The sequence below is a fragment of the Ornithorhynchus anatinus genome, chromosome 1, assembly GCF_004115215.2.
Source record: "Ornithorhynchus anatinus isolate Pmale09 chromosome 1, mOrnAna1.pri.v4, whole genome shotgun sequence".
In the NCBI taxonomy this organism is placed as follows: Eukaryota; Metazoa; Chordata; class Mammalia; order Monotremata; family Ornithorhynchidae; genus Ornithorhynchus; species Ornithorhynchus anatinus.
The window spans coordinates 24,017,881-24,039,143 of NC_041728.1; positions in this window are offsets into that span (position 1 = coordinate 24,017,881).

Here is a 21,263-nt window from a genome sequence, read left to right on the forward strand (position 1 = left end):
CTCCAAGAAGCCTTCCCATACTAACTTCATATTTCCCCACCCCATTTGTTCTTCTTTCTGTGTCGCCTATGTACTTAGGTCTGCACCCCTTAGTCAATCAGTCTATGGTATTTACTGAGCACCTTCTGGTTGAAGAGCACCATACTACACACTTGGGAGAGCCTAAAACAATGGAGTTGGTAGAGCCATTCCCTGCCCACAAGGAGCTTACAGTCTTAAGCATTCTGATACTCCACCCTCAGTCCCACACACTTATGTACATCTTTATACTGTTCCGCTTCCCCTATCTATAATTTATTTTCATGTCTCTCTCTCCCTACTATTTTGTAAGGTTCTTGAGGGCAGGGATCATATCTACCAACTCTGTTGTATTGTATTTTCCCCTGAACTTTGTACAGCACTCTGCACACAGTTAGTGGTCCATCAATACCACTGATTGACTGATTGATTAATGGGGTGGGGGTCTGGACACCTTGATTCAGTATGGGTTGGGGGACATGAGAGGTGGAAGCTCAACACAAGCTCCCTCTAGACTATAAGCTCACTGTGAGCAGTCATTGTGTCTCCTAATTCTGTTGTACCGTACTCTACAAGTGCTTAGTATAGTCCTCTGCACACAGTGACCATTCAGTAAGTACCACTGATTGAATGGGTGTATAAAAATCAAAGTATTACACATCTTTAAGCAAAACTCTCCAAACCTTAGAGACTCTACAGAGGATTCGACCAGGACCTAATAATAATAATAATAATTATGGTATTTGTCGAGTGCTTGCTATGTGCCAAGCTCTGTTCTAGGCACTGGGGTAAATGCAAGATAATCAGGTTGTCCCACATGGGGCTCACAGTCCTAATCCCCATTTTACAGAAGAGGTAACTGAAGCACAGAGAAGTTAAGTGACTTGCCCAAGGTCACACAGAGGACAAGTGGCAGAGCCAGAATTAGAACCCACATTCTCTGACTACCAAAGCACATGCTCTTTCCACTAAACCACGCTGCCTCACCCTATTTTTGGAAGACAGAAAGTGATCCAAGGAGGTCCAGATTTATTCTTTATTAAGTTCCTCTGAACTATTTTTGTTTAAAAGATTTGTGATTTAAAATGGAAAAAGCATCCAGAACAATGAGCTTCGCTTTTGCCCACTTGCAGCACAGTTCATCATGAAGGAGCCAGACCGATTTATCATTATCATTGTCAACAAATGAGTGAATTAGCCGGCTGTTTAGCTGGTGTTGACAAAGCAAGCCAAACACACAGGGGGCCTGATATATCAGCTACCACGGTGTAATCAGTCGATCAGAGGTTTTTATTGAGCACTTACTACTTGCAGAGCACTGTAGGAAGTGCTGGGGAGAGCACAATACAAAAGAATTAGCAGACGTTCCCTGCCCATAACAAGCTTACAGTCTAGAGGAGTGTACAAGAGAAGAACACAGAGAAGGGTATGTAGAGAAATAACAGACGGCACAAAGAACTGTGTTTGTAAACATTAAATACATTTCCATGCACCTGGAAGGAAAAGCAGTGAAGAGAAACAAAACAGCATGGAGCTTGGGGGGAGAAAAAATGGGAAGGGCACCCTCCTTTCACCTCCTCCTTACCACAGAAAGCACACTCGGTTTCTTTCTAAGACCAACTATTAAGCCTCTTTTTAAAGTGGTATTTGTTAAGCACTTATGATGTGCCAGGCACAGTACTGTGGGCAAGTCACTTAACTTCTCTGTGCCTCAGTTACCTCATCTGTAAAATGGGGATGAAGACTGTGAGCTCCACATGGGACAACCTGATTACCCTGTATCTCCCCCAGTGCTTAGAACAGTGCTCTGCACACAGTAAGCGCTTAACAAATACCAATATTATTATTATTATTACTAAGGGCTGGGGTAGAGACAAGCTAGTCAGATTGGACACAGTCTATGCCCCACATGGGGCTTCACAGTCTTAATCCTCATTTTCTAGATGAGGAAACTGAGACCAGAGAAGTGAAGTAACACTTCCAAGGTCACCCAGCAGACAAGTGGTGGAGACGGGAGTAGAACCCAAGTCCTTCTGACTCCCGGGCCCACGCTCCATCCACTAGGCCACGTTGCTTCTCTTTTCTATTCTGTGGCTCCCACTCGTTCTCTTACCCTCCTTTTCCCCTGGGGCAGAGAGACCCAAGGAGGTTGGGTCTGTTGATTTTCCTCCAGTTATGCTCTCCATGGTAACTGGGCATGAGAGCTGCCAGCATCTGTGGAGAATGCAGGCACGTAAGCAGTTCCTCTGTCACATGCTGTCGGCACCTTTAGAAGATGTGAGCTCTTAAAGGCAGTGTCCAGTGGCAACACTTAGCTCTTAAAAAGGAAAATTTCACCGTGCCACTCATGCCCCCTGAGGTGCCAACCTGAATCTTTCAAGAGAGAGAAACTTTAGACATTCCTGGACTCTGTAGGGCTTGATTCCCGATTTCCCTGCCTGATGTTATCTGGCTGGCACCAGTGACGTCTTTATAGATGGAACTGTGAATCATCTGACTGGAAGTCTTCCTGTCTGCCCTGCTTGCAGTTCATTGATTGTACTGAGTGCTTTATAGTCACAACCCACAGAGAAAATTGCAAACACACTTACGCTTCAGTCTCCCCAACTGTCAAAACACAAATGAGCAACCTTTGCTTCTAAAATCAAACCAGCTACCATCATCCCAGGAAAAATCTCATCTACTGATTTTCACTTTTTTCCCCTGCTTCAACATGGGTACTTTTCCCCTCGTGCTACTGGGTAAGACTTCTGTTCTTGAAGCTTGTTTTGGGTCTCCAACTGGGAGATGGGGTAGGGCTGGAGACCCTGGCTTCTAATAGTAGCAGTAGTGATCATTCAATCAATCATATTTATTGAGGATTCACTCTGTGCAGAGCAATGTACTAAAAGCTTGATTACTCAGTGTATTGATCATCAGTGTATTTTTCCCCAGTGGTTAGTGGAGGGTTTGGTAGCCAGCAGGCTCTTAATAAATAGTATAATGACTACTGAAGCAGTGTGGCCTTGTGGGAAAGAGCACAGGTTTGGGAGTCAGAGGATCTGGGTTCTAATCCTGGCTCCACAACTTAACTGCTGTGGGACCTTAGGCAAGTCACTTAATTTCTCTGTGCCTCGGTTTCCTCATCTGCAAAATGGGAATTCAATACCTGTGTTCCTCCTACTTACAATATGAGCCCCATGTGGGACCTGATTATCTTGTATCTACACCAGTGCTTAGCACAGTGCTTGGCACATAGTAAGCACTTAACAAATACTACAATTATTATTATTATCATTACTGGGTACTATGCATGGTTATAAGCACACAGTAACATAAGGCATGTTCCCTACTCGCAAGAAGTTTGTGTTCTAAAGGCAAGAGCTTTAGGCTAGGCACATCTCCAACCTTTTTCAAGTGCTCATAAGCTTTCATTAATGCACCACTGACACCTTCTTCCCTCTGCCCATCTGCAGCTCTGTTGGGGATTAGGAATGTGTAGAGGTCAGACGTGGCATACTCCATCTATGGCATTTAATTGAGCACCTACTATGAGTAGAGCACTGTACTGAAGCAACATTCAATTACTCCCTCCCCTTCAAAGCCTTACTGAAGGCACTTCTCCCCCAAGAGGCCTTCCCCAACTAAGTCCTCCTTTCCTCTTCTCCCACTCCCTTCTGTGTCGCCCTGACTTGCTCCCTTTATTCATTCCCCATCCAAGCCTCACAGAACTCAAGTGCACATCTATAATTCATTTATTTACATTAATGTCTGCCTACCCCTCTAGACTATAAGCCTGTTGTTGGCAGGAAATGTGTCTGTTTATTGCTATATTGTACTCTTCTAAGCACTTAGCACAGTGCTCTGCATGCACTAAGTGCTCAATAAATATGATTGAATGAAGCAAAAGACACATTTTCTGCCCTCAGGAAAACAAAAATAAATTACAAAGAGTAGGAGCAGGAAGAAGAATACGGATGTAAAAGGAAGTAGTGTGAATGTGTTAGGATGAAAAAGCATACAGATTAAAATATACCCAATGCTGAAAATAGGGAGAAAATAGATATAGCTTTCTTCTCCAGTGAGCCAGAAGATTGCAACCATGGCTATAATGGGCATTGCCCATGGGTGATTTAAATCTGTCAAATTCTAATAATAATAATAATAATGATATTTTTAAGTGCTTACTATGTGCCACGCACTGTACTACGCACTGGGATGGATACAAGCATATTGGGTTGGACACAGTCCCTGTCCCGCACTGGGATCCCAGTCTTAATCCCCATTTTACAGATGAGGTAACTGAGGCACAGAAAAGTTAAGTGACTTGCCCAAGGCCACACAGCAAACAAGTGGTGGAACTGGGATTAGATCTATCAAGGGAATTTATTGAGCACCTGCTGAGTGCTAAGCACTACATAACTATACTTGGGAGAGAACAACAAAGACACATTCTTTGCCCTCCTGGTATTTACACTCCAAATGAGAAATTTGGTAAAAAATAATAATTACAGAATGTGGGAGCATGGGGAAGAATAAAGATGTAACAGGAAATGGCATGAACATATCAAGATGAAAAAGCATTACTAAAATAAATACATGCTAAAAATTGGAAGAAAATAGAGGAAGGCTTCTCTTTCAATTAGCCCAAAGATTTCAATCATCCATTGCTCATATTTCTAGTAATGGCATTTATTGAGCACCTACTGAGTGCTAAGCACTGTACAAAGTGCTTGGGAGAGTAGAGCAAAAGCAAAACACATATTCCATAATAAGGCATAGCAGGAATAACTACAACTTATACTGTCTAAGGGACTGCAGTCATTCGTCTTGTGGCCAATTTACCTTAAATTTTAGGGAACGGTGCTACCTAAGAGATTCTACCAAGCCACGGTTGTCTTGGGATCCACGGTTGTCTTGGGATCTCTGACTCAGTATTTGTTCACCAGCTTAAACTTGGTACTTTCCTATTAGCAGGGGCAAGGAGAAAGGAAATAAAATGTCTGTAATTTTATTTGTATTGATGTCTGTCTCCCGCCCTCTAGATGAGCTCGTGGACAGGGATTGTCACTCTTTATTGTTGTAATGTACTTTCCAAATTGCTTGGTACAGTGTTCTGCACACAGTAAGTGCTTAATAAATAAGATTGACTGAATGAATGAATATTCAGTTGGTGCATAACCTAAGGAGGTGGGCTTCTTTTAAAAAGAGAAAGCAGTTTTAAGTCCTGTAGTCAATGGCAAGCCAGTTATCTTTCACTATGCCAAATCTCCCCAGCTGTTCTCTCACTTATCTATCAGAACTGAGGAGCTGGTTTTGCATTTCACACCTCACTGTCTTTAAGGGGTTTGTCAGACCACTGAGGCAGACACTCACTCACCTTCCAGCCTCAGGCCTTCCCAGCAAGTCTCCCTCACTGAGTTGACACTCCAGCTGCCTAGAGAGGCCTCAGAAGGCCACAAACCTTAGCTCTCCATTGCCTCCCTAGGGAGCTGGAATGCAAATTCATTGATCTGTTCACTGAACGGTGACTTCTGTGCCAGTTCTGTTCTTCCTCATCCAGTGTCCTTCTTCCTCCTCTCCCCTGCACCTCTTCTCAGGGCCGGAATATCTAAGCAAGAATCAAACACTAAGGTGGAGTGGGGCAGAGGAAATGAATAAGGGCTGAAAAACATGTTTAAGGGGACAAACGAATGGAATTGACTGGCAGAGAATGTGTCTGTCAACTCTAATGCACTGTACTCTCCCATGTGCTTAGTACAGTGTTCAACATAAAGTAGGTGCTCAATAAATACGACTGATTGATTGGAATTTATGTGGAGGAGGTAAGCTGTGATTAAGGTCAAGGAGAGGAGTGTAAGCTCGCTGTGGTCAGGGAACATTACTACAAACTCTGTTGTACTGATCTCTCCCAAGCACTTAGTACAGTTTTCTCTATTGTAATTGGGGATTCAGTGGCTGATCTCCCTCCTACATAGACTGTGAATACTATGTGGGGCGGAGACTACGTCCAACCTGATAAACTTGTATCTACCCACGTACTTAGAGCAGTGCTTGACATATAGTAAGCACTTAACAAATACCACTTTAAAAAATCATCACGGTTTGCACAATGTTTCTCGGTGACCATTAGCTTTCAATCTCTTAGATTCTGTGTTTCCTTTAAAGCAATGGGGAAAAAAAAAAGCTTTCAAGCACAGAGGAAAATGTCAACTCCCTGAAAGTGCTGCTCTAAGTTTTCCAAGTGAAGCATCACATCATCTCAGCAGGGTGGAGTGAGGAGGAGAACAAACATATGACTATGTAAAAGAGGGTAGACAAAAGGGAACTCGCATCGTGGCTCAGTGGAAAGAGCACGGGCTTTGGAGTCAGGGCTCATGAGTTCGAATCCCAGCTCTGCCACTTGTCGGCTGTGTGACTGTGGGCAAGTCACTTAACTTCTCTGTGCCTCAGTTCCCTCATCTGTAAAATGGGGATGAAGACTGTGAGCCCCACGTGGGACAACCTGATTCCCCTATGTCTACCCCAGTGCTTAGAACAGTGCTCGGCACATAGTAAGCGCTTAACAAATACCAACATTATTATTATTATTATTATTATTATTAACTCTAGTGTTTGTCCCAAATGGTTCTCTAAGGTTTCTTCCAGCAGCCAACACACCTGCATTAGCTAAGCATTCCTCCAGATATGCTCTCAACAGCTATTATAAACATTTCAGCCTTCTGATTTCCCAAAATGTAAAGAAATAATTGTGGTGTTTGTTAAGCACTTACTAGACTGTAAGCTCTTTGTGAGCAGGGAATGTGCCTGTTTATTGTTATATTGTACTCTCCCAAGTGCCTAGTATAGTGCTCTGCACAGAGTAAACACTCAATAAATAAGATTGAATGATGAATCAATACTATGTTCCAAGCACTGTAGTAAACACTGGAATAGATAAAAGATCATCAGGTCCCACATGGGACATACATTCTAAGCAGGAGGGAATGCAGGTATTGAATCCCCATTTTGCAGATGAAGGAACTAAGGCACAGAAAATAAAGCAAATTGCCCTGGGTCACACAGCGGGTAAGTGGTGGAGTATTGATTAGAACCCAGGTCCTCTGATTCCCAGGCCCATGCTCTTTCCACTAGTCCAGATATTGCTATTAAGTATGTATAAGCAGATTGGCATGTTAATGAGAGTATGATGCACGAAGAAGACCAGAACATGTAGGAATCCCCCTATATGGGGGACCCTACTTTTCTGTTTTGCCAAACCACATTCCTCCCCTCTTTTGGAGATTCCTGAACAGTCACCTTTTCTAGGAAGCCTTCCCTGACTATATCCCCTTCCCTCCTTCAGGTCATACTACTCCATCAACCACTGGGGTAATTAAGAGTAGAACTGCTCTTTTTGGTTATTCATTTAATTAATTGTTTACTGAGAATATTTTAATCATCTGTTTCTATTCCATACACTTTTCCTGCTGCATATTTGGTAAAGTGTATCTGCTTATCTCCCCCAGTAGACTATAAGCTCCTGTAGGGAAGGATGGTATCTTTGGAAAAGCAGAGTGGCCTAGTGGAAAGAGCTAAGGCCTGGGAGTCAGAAGACCTCGATTCTAATCCTAACTCTGCCACTTACCTGCTCTGTGACCCGGCGCAAGTTACTTTATTTTTCTGTGCCTCAATTTCCTCATATGGGACTCAATACCTGTGCTCCCTCCTACTTAGACTGTGAGCCCCATGTGGGGCCTGTTTATCTTGTATCTAACCCAGTGCTTAGTACAGTGCTTAGCACAGCGTAAAAGTTTAACAGATACCATTTCTATTTGTTGGCAGAACCTGGGTGCAACAAGTCTTCTAGTAGAGGTGGAGCTGAGGTCAAAACACTAAAGAAGAAGACAGAAACTTGCCTGGGAATTACATTTTCCAGATGATAAAGGCCTAAATCTCCCCAAATCAGTTGGAAATCAGAACCCTCAAGTTGGATGGAGTCATTCAAATCCAGAAAAGAGAAGCCAGCCTCGCTCTCTCAGCCTTTCTTGCTGCTTAGCTAGACTAAAAACCTTGCTCCACACCAGCCATTTGTGAGTACAACCACTCAGAAATCTTTTCTTGGGCTCTAAGGAACTTTCCTTGTCAAGTTAGAATGAGTTATGTGTTTTTAAAAGTCTGTATATCTAGGGGAATGTAATACTTTTGATCTGTTTTTGCTGTTCCTGTTTTCTCTTCCATCCATTAAGTTAATTATAAGAGTCTTAGTTATAAGAGTCTGGGAAATGTCTGAAGCACCAGGACTTTCTCTCATGCCCCTCTCTTGAGAACCTGGATAGACCCAGCGCTCACTGAGTACAACTTGGATAATAACTTCATCCTATGGATAATAACTTCATCCTATGGCTCAGAATAGTAACCCGAGGCATCTTAAAGTCCAGTATTTTTTTCCTTCTCTTGTATGTTTTCCAAGTACCTTGTTCAATGCTTTTCTCACTGAGGGTGCTTAGTAAATGTCATTAATAATGATGTTAATAGGAATCATGAAGATCCTCCCTTTGGGTTCCATAATGTTTGTGATGGTGAAATTCTAGTCACATATGCAGATGTGGCTGAAAATACTTACATGTGAACAGTAATTCGTGCCACTGTGTGCATATAAGGTCATGGGTTCTAATTCTGCCTCTGCCACTTTTCTGCTGTGTGATCTTGGGCAAGTCACTTCACTTCTCTGGACCTCAGTTACCTCATCTGTAAAAGAGGTACTTAGACTGTGAGCCCCACTTGGGACAGGGACTATGTCTAACCCAATTTACTTGTATCCACCCCAGCGCTTAGTATGGTGCCTGTCACACAGTAAGCACTTAACAAATATTATTATTATTGTATCAAGATAATAGTCATTTGTTATGCTGAGGCATCTGACAGATTTCAGGACCTGTTGCTATTTTCAAACCTGCCTCTTAGTCTCCCATTCTTACCAGAGTCTCTGCTCAAAAAAATAACTTAGTATCCACTTAGTTTGAGATGGTGCATCATTGTGTCTTTAAGGGTTTATACCTACTTAATAATGCTGGTATTTGTTAAGCGCTTACTATGTGCAGAGCACCGTTCTAAGCGCTGAGGTACATACAAGGTAATCAAGTTGTCCCACGTGAGGCTCACAGTTAATCCCCATTTTACAGTTGAGGGAATTTAGGCCCAGAGAAGTTAAGTGACTTGACCACAGTCACACAGCTGACAAGTGATGGGGCCAGAATTCGAACCCATGACCTCTGACTCCCAAGCTCAGGCTCTTTCCACTGAGCCACGCTGCTGCCGCTGCTTGAGTATTTGTTGCTATCAAACATTCACTTCCCATGTTTCAACTGGCTAATTTTAATGGCAGCAGTAAACATCACCTCAGTGGTGAGGAGCTACCTCCATCCCAGAATCTCTCATTACCAGCAATCCAATCCTGATATTTGATGTTGAGTCTGACTTGCAGGTAGTACTGAGTAAATAGCCCCAAATCTCAGCCATGATTTCTGTGGTAAGCGCAAGTCTCATGTCTGAAGAAAAGCCTGGACGCCACCTTGGCTTATTTCCAAATTCTATTGGAATTTGGTGTTCCAAGATTTGGTATTCCAATTATTTGTCTATCTGTGCTTCGCTGGCTAGTGTGCTGCCTTGGTAGTCAGAATTCAGTGGCAGCATGGTTGTGTTGCAGATGAAAATCTTTGGTTGCGTGAAGAGGTTTCTGGGGTATAGACTGGTACATAGCCACTTTCTTCAAACTTATTGTCAGTCCGTAGCACTGTGCTGACTCTGCAAAATGATTCATAATCATCTGCATGTCTTCTTGGGTTTATGCCTCCAGAGCACAATTGTCAGCATTCCGCAGTTCCAGGATGACTTATGAGTAATGTGAACAGCGGCAGAGAGAATCCAGATTTATTCATCCAAAACTGTGAACTCTTTCATTCCTGATGTGTATAATTAAAGAATTCAATTTATAGCGCTGAGGATTCCAGCCCCACCTACAGAGAAAATGGCACTATCCCAGTGAGTGCACATCCAGTTATCAACTAATGGCCCCTAATCTGGAAGGCTGAGTGGGGACATTGTCCAGGCCAATGATAAACCCCGGGGTTCTCCAGATCCTTACCCCCCAAAGAACTACCTGGTTTTAGGAACACCTGGTCTTTCTTGAGGATGCAAATTGGAACTGGGGAAGAAGACACCCCCAACTCCTGCCTGCCACAGATTAGCTGTGAACTAGATCTCCTATAGTTTACCAGTAATAATAATAATAATAACTTCATTGTGATATTTGTTATTCACTTACTATGTGCCAGGCACTGTACTAAACACTGGTGTAGATACAGGATAATTAGGTTGGATTCAGTCCCTGTCCTCAAAGGGCTCATGGTCTTAATCCCCATTTTACAGATAGGAAACTGAGGCATAGAGAAGTAAAGTGACTTCCCAAGGTCACACAGCAAACAAGTGGCGGAGCAGGAATTAGAACCCAGGCCCTCTGACTCCCAGGCCTGGGCTCCTTCCGTTAAGCCATGCTGCTTCAAACCCGCTTCACTTCTCTGTGCCTCAGTTCTGTCATCTGCAAAATGGGGATTAAGACTGTGAGCCCCATTTGGGAGAGGGACTGTCCAACCAGAATATCTTGTTTCTACCCTAGTGCTTAGTGCAGTCCCTAGCACATAGTAAATGCTTAACCAATACCTTAAAAAAAAAAGATCTATGACATGATTTACCCGAGGCAGCAGTCAGCATCTGGAAAAGACACTGGCTGTTGACATAACATCTATAATCCACCGTTGTCTATTTAATACAGCAGCAAATCTGGTTACCACCTTAAGAGACAGTTTGCTTTATTAAGGAAAAAACAGGGCAAGGTAAAATGGGAGTCTCAAAGACCGTTCCATTCTCCTCTCCTATGGTGATGGTGAAGTGACAGCCCCTAGCCATCATATCAATAGATTCCCATTCAACACATCCCCTGTAGTGACATATAGGGATTGAGGATCACAAGCACGTGGGCCTCCTATTTGTACTCTTCCCCATAGGTCCTGCGGGACTGGCTCATTACGTTAATTACCCTTCCATTAAGCTTTCACCTCAGACCCATTAGGCAATTGGCATCCCTGGGAAGCTTTTAGAGAGGCACACAGAGCCAGATTTCTGGATTTCTTGAGGCCGCAGGCTAACTGGAATGCCTTCCTTAGGTCGGTAATAATAGCTCCTCTGAACTAACAGCGTCTTGAAACCTCCTGTGCCGTGTTTTAATTGTTTTGAGGGAACTAAACGGACATTTAAAGCCCCGGTTCCAGCAGGTGTTTAGATCACCACAGAGGCAGTGCTGGGCTGCTGCTCTATGGGGTTCTGCCTGGGGTTCCTTCCTGAGTTAGAAGAGGGGTCTGGGTGTAGAGGGAGGCTGGACACTTGTTCAGACAGACTTTTTCAGCTGGTCTGTCTCCACCTTATGGGTAGCAGCATGGCATAGTGGATAGAGCATGGGCCTGGGAGTCAAAAGGTCATGTGTTCTAATCCCAGATCCGCCACTTGGCTGCTGTGTACTTTAAGCATGTTACTTCACTTCTCTGTGCCTCAGTTACCTCATCTGGAAAATGGGGATTGAGATGGTGAGTCCCACATGGGACAAAGACTGTGTCCAACCCGATTTGCTTATATTCACCCAAGAGCTTAGTACAGTTTCTGGCACAAAGTAAGCACTCAACAAATACCATCATCATCACCTGTACATTCGGTATTCCAGCTTAAAACCCCCAGCCTCTCTCCACCGAGTCTCATGGCTCAAAAACGGCGGGGCCCAGGGACCTGTGAGGGGCATACGGTGGCTCTAGAGTGAGGGTGAGGGGTGGTCAGGGGTCCTTCCAGGGACATACCGTGGATTTGGAGGAAATTGGATGGACTTCCGCAAGATGGTGGGTGTGACATCATCATATCACACGTTACTCTGGACAAGCAGTGTGAGTTACTTTTGGGTCCACCTGGCTGGTATCCATGAGGACCATCTGTGAACATCCACTCCAGAAGAGCGGGTAGGCAGTCTGGGACAGATCAAAGATAAATTGGTCGATTTTTTTTATGGTATTTGTTAAGCACTTACTATGTTCCAGGCACTGTAGTAAGCTTTGGGGTAGATACAAGCTGGTCAATTTGGACATAAATCATGTCCCACATGGGGCTCACAGTCTTAATTCCCATTTCGCAGATGAGAGAACTAAGGTACAGAGAAATAAAATGACTTCCCCAGGGCCACACAGCACACACTTGCGGGAGTCAGGACAACCCGAGTCCTTCTGACTCCCAGGCCCATGCTCTAGCCACTAGCCCATGCTGCTCTGCTCATGCTAATTGTGGGCAAGGCCCACCAATCTCTTTTCAGGGAGATTCCCAAAGAAATAGCAAGCCAGTCCATTTTGGGGGAGAATTGGGGGGGGGTGTTAATCTAAATGCACTGAGCCTGATTAACCATTAGCCTTAACATTACAAACCAGGGTTATGCCCATTCCTTTGGAAGAATCCCTTGCCTGTCTTCCACTCTCATGATGTTTGGTTTAGTCTGGGCAAAGGCTAAACTGGCCCACTGGGAGCTGGGGGAATTCCTCATGGGTCAATGTAGCTCGTGGTCTGCTGTGAGCAGCTCACAGATGCTCCTTTCCTCTTCCTTTCCTCTTCTCCCTCTCCCTTCTAATATAACCCCGATTTGCTGTCCTCATTCATCCCCCTTCCTAGCCCCACAGCGCTTTTGTACATATCCGTAATTTATTTATGATGATGGTGTTTGTTAAGCGCTTACTTTGTGCCAAGCACTGTTCTAAGCACTGGGATAGATACAAGGAAATCAGGTTGTTCCACTTGGGGCTCACAGTCTTAATCCCATTTTACAGATGAGGGTACAGAGGCACAGAGAAGTTTTAAGTGCCCAAAATCACACAGTTGACAAGTGACAGAACTGAGATTAGAACCCACAACCTCTGACTCCCAAGCCTGGGCTCTTTCCACTAATGTTGGTCTCCCCCAGGCAATGTGTCCGTTACAGTGTTACACTGTACTCTCCCAATTGTATAGTACAATATGTTGCACAGAGTAAACACTTAGAAGGCATTGTCTCTATTGCTGAATTGTACTTTCCAAGCACTTAGTACAGTGCTCTGCACATAGTAAGTGCTCAATAAATATGATTGAATGAATATATGATTGACTGACTGACTTTAACAGGGTGGGTATGGCAGGGCGGCTTAATCCAGTGAGCAAAGGAAGTCAGAGTCCAAGGCCCGCTGCCCTCAGAGGACCCCAACTATGGCCATGTCAGGGGCCCTTTTTCCCACCTCTCATTCAGCTTCAGCTGTTGCTCGAGCCTGAAAACAGCTTGGGGGATTTGAGTGGGTGGGTTGGGATGCAGGCACTGGGGTAGGGGTGGGTGACTAATCGGGAGAGGGAGGAAAGGGATGAGCTTTGGGTTGGACTTCAACTGCTCTGCCTCCACCAAACTCTCGATCTTATCCTGGGATAAAGATGGTTTTCCCAAAGATGACACCGAAGCAAAGGTGTTATCGTTGTCCTCCAAGCCAGAAGGGAATGTGTCTGTTTATTGTTGTATTGTACTCTCTCTTAGCGCTTTGCACAAAGTAAGTGCTCAGTAAATACAATCAAATGACATTCTGTAGGCAAAAGGGGCTGCCGATGGGTTCAGTTTGTGCCCATTATAGATGGGGGTGGGAAAGGAAGGAGAAGGGGCAAGAGAATGAATGGGAATTAAATCCTATTCCCTCTACTTAGACTCTAAGTCCCATGTGGGACAGGGACTGTGTCCATTCTGAATATCTACCCCAGCACTTAGCACAATAGTTGGCGTGTAGAATGCGCTTAACGAATGCCATTATTATTAATCATAATAAAATGCTCATGTTTGTAAGAGGTTGTTCTGGCTACCTACTTGGACTGTGATCCCCGTGTAGGACAGGGACTCTGTCGGATCTCAGTATCCGGTCTCTACCCAGTGCTTCGCCCAGTGTTTGACCCACAGAATGGATCCATTAAATGTCATTAAAAGAGTAAGTAGACCCAGGGGCTTGAGAATGGACTTAAATCAATTTAAGGTCCCTTGACGTCGGTGTCCAGGCTGTCGGCAGTCAATATGTCTGCCCATCTTCCCGAGGACTTGCAAGTGTTAACAGAACAGTCGAGTCTATAGGAAAACTGTGCACATGACTAGCAGAAAGTAGGTTAATGTCACCAGAAGAGAGGAAACAAAGCTGTCATTTGAAAATTACTTTCCTAATATTCTTTGAATTCTCTTACTTCAGCAGATGCTGGCTCAGGGGAAACCTAGAGAATATGAAAGTTTTGCTCCCAGAATGTACCTGTTCTCTTAGAAATGCTTGCATTTCAATTGCTCTAAATTCTGAGTAAGAAGTTTTCTGCTCTGACACAACTGAGCTCTGGAGATCGTGGCTACCAAACGCTCCTGCTGGTGCTTGGATAAGCTGCTCTGAACCGAGCACCGACTTTTGATCTGGGCTTCTGACAGGGTAGAGCCTGAAATCTAATGTTCTTATTGCCAATGAGAGGCTCAGCCTCGTGGTTGCCACCAAACCACACAGAATCTGACATGGAGGGACAAACGACCACCTCAATCTACCCTGTAAAATGACTCCCATTACGTAAGAAAGGGTGTTCTGAGGACACAAGGAAAAATTTCTCTGTTGAAGTTCACAGAACCTACAGAGTTTCTGAGCCTGTCTTGGCCAGTTGGTCCCCTGAATCACTCCCTCCCCCAGACTCAGACACTTGCTCCAGGCCCTTTGTGTTTTTCTCCCAGGTCCCTGTAAATATCTCCGGGCCTCAGTTACCTCACCTGTAAAATGGAGATTAAGACTGTGAGCTCCATGTGGAACAGAGACTGTGTCCAACCTGATTAGCTTGTATCTACCCCAGAGCTTAGAACAGTGCCTGACACAGAGTAAGTTCTTAACAAATACCATTTAAAAACAAAAACAATAACAAAACCATGGGTGCCACTTCTGAGCTTGGTACTTGGGGTCAGAAGCTGAGGTGGAGGAAAGCTGGTTGCTGAAAATATAAATTCCAGCTACGGAGGACTCAGTGCCATACAGGCAGTGTGGTCTAGTGGGAAGAGCACAGATTAGGGAGTCAGGAGCCCTGGGTTCTAATCCTGACTCTACCACTTGCCTATTAAGTGACCTTGGGCAAGTCAATCAGTTGATCAATCCATCAGTGGTATCTACTGAGCGCTTATTATGTGCAGAGCACTGTACTAAGACACTTGGAAAACTACAATGCAGTAGAGTTGGTAAACACTGTCCTTGCCCACAAGGAGCTTACAATCAAGATATTTAACTTCTCTGTGCCTCAGTTTCCTCATTAATAATGGGGATTTGAATTCCTTTTCTCCCTCTCCTTTAGACTGAGCCCCTTGTGGATCAGGAACTCTGTTCAATCTGATTATCTCAAATCTACCAAAGCGCATAGAATGGAGCTTCGCCCAGAGTGAGCCCTTAACAGATAGCACATTACTATTATATCCAAACTGGACAGGTGAAAACCGAGACTGTGTGAAACCGAGACTGTCTACCATAAAACTGGACAAATGACCACTTAACTGCAGTGTAACCCAGACAAAGAGGCATTCTAGTGCCCTTTCCTATGACTCCTTCCTGAGGCTGACAAGGAAGGAATGAATCATTTTCATAAATTATTGAAACCAAATAAACTTTCTGGATCCAGAAATAAATAGCAGCTCAGAGGTTGTTGTATTATTCACCCTCCACGTGCTGATTTGAAACGTATGCTAAAGAGTGCAAACAGAGAAGCAAATGTTTATTTATAGGGAGTTGTCCTTTAGGGAGGGGTAACTACACACAAAGGGATTCATTCTCATGCAGACTCCCTTTTTCAATGGAATATGTTAAGAATGATGATAAAGATAATAATTATGGCATTTGTTAAGCACTATGTGCCAGTGCTGGGGTATAGGCAAGCTAATCAGGTTGGATGCAGTCCATGTCCCACATGGGTTCCCAGTCTTAATCCCCATATTACAGATGAGGAAGCGGAGGCAAGGAGAAGTGAAGTGACTTGCCAAAAGTCACACAGCAGACATGCAGCAGAGCTGGAACTAGAACCCAATCCTCTGACTCCCTGGCCTGTGACCCCCTTCCCAGAGGGTTATTTGTTCTGAAGCTGGTTGCAGAGTCTGAGCCGTTTAACCCCCGTTTTCCCTTTCTTGCTGTCTCCAAGGAATGTAGAGGAGGCTTGAAGGAACTGGCCAGCCTTCCAGAGTTCTTGATTCACTGCTCCCATCTCCATAATGAGAAGCAGCTTGGTGTAATGGATAGAGTATGGGCTTGGGAATCAGAAGGCCATAGGTTCTAATCCTGGCCCTGCCACTTTTCTGCTATGTGGCCTTGGGCAAGTCACTTCACTTACCCTCTGTTACCTCATCTGTAAAATGGGGAGTGAGACTGTGAGCCCCACGCGGAACAGGGACTGTGTCCAACACAATTTGCTTGTATCCACTCCAGCGCTTAGTACAGCGCCTGGCACATAGTAAGCACTTAACAAATACCATTATTAATAATAATAATGTTGGTATTTGTTAAGCGCTTACTATGTGCCGAGCACTGTTCTAAGCGCTGGGGTAGATACCGGGTCATCAGGTTGTCCCACATGAGGCTCACAGTCTTAATCCCCATTTTATAGATGAGGTAACTGAGGCACTGAGAAGTTAAGTGACTTGCCCAGAGTTACAGAGCTGACAGGTAGCAGAGCTGGGATTAGAACCCATGACCTCTGACGCCTAAGCCCATGTAAACCAGTCAAAGGGCAGGGACTGTCTCTGTCTGTTACCGATTTGTACATTCCAAGTGCTTAGTACAGTGCTCTGCACAAAGTAAGCACTCAATAAATACTATTGAATGAATGAATTAATGAATGAATGAATGCTTTTTCCACTGAACCACGCTGCTTCCTAGAGTTACTGAACCCATAGCCAGGTGGTTCCCTGAATCACACCCGCCCTCCATCCTGACACTTTCTCCAGAATCTTTGTGACCCTCTCCCAGATCCCTGTGCACAAGGGTTTCACTTCCATGCTCTCCTGAACTTGCAATCTAATGAGGGAGGCAGACCAACAAAATTATTTACAAAGAGAGGGAGCAGTAGGAAAGAAAAGGCAGATGATATAGGGAGTAGAATGAACGTGCCAGGATGGAATAGCAGAATAAATAATTGAGTGTGCGATTGAATAAGTGCATGTAGATAAGTGCTAAGGGTGGCTCCCTTGCTGCCTCTCTCCAAGATCCTGGAAACTTCTGTGGCCTCCCTGGATTTCCATTTCTCTACGGGAATAACTGTAAAACCCCATTTCGTTGGAGGAAGCAAAGAGCTGTTGGATTTTTAAGGTTCAGAACATCCAGGTGTTCAGGTGAAAGCGGTGGATATGTGAATAGGTGAAGATTGAAACAAAAACTCAAGATTCTCTTCTCCTCCTGGCTGGGGGCTTATTTCCTCACTCTTTCTCCTATTTTTAAATTATAGAAACTATATGTAACTAGAAAAAAACACACCTGTATTTTGGTTGGAGGTGAGATTCACAAACAATACACAGAAAATGACACAGACACAAGCTGCAATGCAGGCATGTAGATACCCAGATAGTGATGCAGACACAAGGACAGTGATACAAACCCAAAGACAGTGATGCAGACACATGAGAAGTGATACAGACACACAAACCCTTGGGCCGCAAACTTGGCATGTGGGCACGTGGACACACTGGCAATGAAGTGACACACAGACATTTTACACATGACACTCTCCTCCCACCCTTAGAAAAGGAGACCCCAAACTTCTTACTCTTTTATATATATATATATACATATATATATATATATATACCCCAATTAGACTGTAAGCCCATCAAAGGGCAGGGACTGTCTCTGTTACCGATTTGTACATTCCAAGCACTTAGTACCGTGCTCTGCTCATAGTAAGTGCTCAATAAATACTATTGAATGAATAAATACTATTGAATATATATATAGATGTGTTAAAAAATGTAATTTGTACATTATTTGGTGGTAGTTTCACTCTGTTGTTGCTTTGGCTGATCTGTTAACAACTGTGGTATTTGTTAAGTGCTTACTCTGTGCCAAAGGCTGTTCTAAGCACCCGAGTAGATACAAGATCACCAGGTCAGATCCAGTCCCTATTCCACCTGGATCTTGCAGTCTGAGTACTAAGAAATAAGGAGCAGGGGTGGGTGAGATTGATTTGACCCCAGGTCTTGGGGTGGCTGTATTGTCTTTTTTCTGGAGCTGTCATGTGAGGAACAGAGCATGTTTTTCTAGATAAAGCAGAGAGGCACAAAGGTGGGGAGTGAATCGGAGTTATACTGATGATGCTTAATCCACAAAGAACAAATGAACTCAGAGGCTTTGAAGGTGATCATAGTCATTTGGCTAAATCAAGGAAGAGCATTCATTCATTCAACTGCATTTATTGAGCACTTACTGTGTGCAGAGTACTATACTAAGCACTTGGAAAGTACAATTCAGCAACAAATAGAGACAATCCCTATCCAAAAACAGGCTCGCAGTCTAGAAATAAAGCCTGAGTCAGGAGAGCTGGTTTCTAGTCCAGGGTCTTTAGTCTAGAGCAGCAGAGTGCCTAGTGGATAGAACAAGACCTGAAAGTCATAAGGACTTGGTTCTAGCCCTGGCTCTGCCACTTGTCTACTGTGTGACTTTGGGCAAGTCACTTAACTTCTCTGTGCCTCAGTTATCTCATCTGTAAAATGGGGATTAAGCCTGTGAGCCTTATGTGTGACAGGGACTGTGTCCAACCTGATTAACTTGCATCTACTCTGGCCCTTAGTACAGTGTCTGGCACATAATAAGCACTTAACAAATACCATTTAAAAAAAAAAGTTCCGCCACTGGCCTGCTGTGTCATCTTGGGCAAATCACTTATCCATTTCACAAATGTGGAAACTGAGTCCAGAGCAGTTAAATCCTTGCTCTCCTGCTTTCTTAGACTGGAAGACCCATGTTGGACAGGGATTGGGTCTGATTTGATTATCTTGCATGAACCCCGTGGTTACCATAGTGTCTGGCATGTATTTGATGTTCAAAAGACACCATAACTCCATTTTCCTTCTCAAATGAGCCAAACTGATGGGTGCCCAGCATTGGGTCATTCCTCTGTGGTGTGAGCAATGCTTGGCTCTGGAGGTCAGCCCCCCAAATTGAGACCTCACTAGTGAACTTTACCTCCAGTGAGTTGAAATTTGACTCCTAATGCTGTGTAACTCTGGGGAGGGTCCCTGTGATGATTTTCAGAATATGGATCCACCTGAGAGGGTATTAAATTTTCCATTTTCCCAGCCCGCGTTGAACATTTTAATTTTTCCAATCAATTATGCTCCAAAGTCCTAGACTTAAATATTTATTTCATGTTCCTTTGATGAGAGAGCTAGTGATTGCCAAGGGCTCTTTTAATCACTTTTCTTAGGATGGGCCTATCACACAGATTCCTCGGTTGCTTAGATCGCTCTTTCTCTAATAATAATAATAATGATGGTATTTGTTAAGTGTTTACTATGTGTCAAGCATTGTTCTAAGCACTGGGGTAGATAGGGGCTAATCAGGTTGGACACAGTCCCTGTGCCACATGGGGTTCACAGTCTTAATCCCCATTTGACAGATGAGGTAACTGAGGCACAGAGAAGTCAAGTGACTCGCCCAAGGTCATGCAGCAAAGTGGTGGAGCTGGGACTAGAACCCAGGTCCATCTGAATCCCAAGCCCATGCTCTACCCATTAGGCCACACTGCTTCACTACAGACTGGGCTGCCCCTCCCGCATTGTAGGCTGGTGGAGTGGGTCCTTGCTTGGGCCTCCCTCAGGTCTTGCACTATGTCAGGCCCTTCTCCATGCCAGGGAGCTGGCCACCATTCTCTGCATGGGTTAGACCAAGAAGAGCACCCTAGTCCAACTGCTCCAAAAGTTAGCATTACAGTGGGGATTCAGGGGCACCCCAGAGGACTGCAAGGGAACCTCAACCCTTTCTACATGACATGGTGGGATGCAGAGTTGCAATAGATTGATCAATTGTATTTATTGAGTACTTACTCTGTGCATAGCACTGATTCTATTTATTGCTATTGTTTTAATGAGATGTTCATCCCCTTGATTCTATTTATTGCTATTGTTTTTGTCTGTCTGTCTCCCCCGATTAGACTGTAATCCCGTCAATGGGCAGGGCCTGTATCTGTTGCCGATTTGTACATTCCAAGCACTTAGTACAGTGCTCTGCACATAGTAAGCGCTCAATAAATACTATTGAATGAATGAATGAATCAACTAAGTGGTTGGGGGAGTACAATACAACAAAATAGCAGGCACATTCCATGCCCACAGCGAGCAATTGAAAAGCAGCATGGTCTAGGGGCTAGAGCATGGGCCTGAGCATCAGAAAACCCGGGATCTAATCACAGATCTGCCACTTCTCAGCTGTGTGACCTTGGGCAAGTCACTTCACTTTTTTTTTTTAATGGTATTAGTTAAGTGCCAGGCACTGTACTGGGCACTGGGGTCAGTACAATCAAATCAGGTTAGATACAGTCCATGTCTCACTTGGCACTCACAGGATTAATCCCATTTTACTGCTGTCACTGAGGCACAGTTAAATTCCTTGCCCAAGGACACACAGCAGACTTGTATGGTAACTTGGCTGGGCCTCAATTACCTCATCTGTAAAGTGGGGATTAAGACTGTGAGCCTTATGGGGACATGGACTGTGTCCAGCCAGAGTAGCTTGTATCTACCCCAGTGTTTACTACAGCATCTGGAAACGTAGTAAGTGCTTAACAAATGCCTCTTTAAAAAAATCCCATTGATAGCAGCAGAGGCACAATCATTTCTTGACACTCACTTTGTGCAAAGCCCCATACCGAGCCCCGGAGGATTAAACCTGTTCTCCTCAAGCACAGGGTTGCTTTTCTCACAGAACCCTGCATCTGAAAAAATGGTAATACGCTCTGGGTCCTCCAGCACAGGCAAGCTGACATGAGGGTACGTCACATCCAAGCAGACTCGAGAAGTCTGATGAGAGCTCCCTAACTTCCCCTTAGCCTTCCAGCCACCGTACGTTGTGGGTAAGGAACATAAGTTCCAAATCTGTTATATTGAACTCCCCAAAGTGCTTAGTACAGCGCTCTGCACACAGTAAACCCTCAAA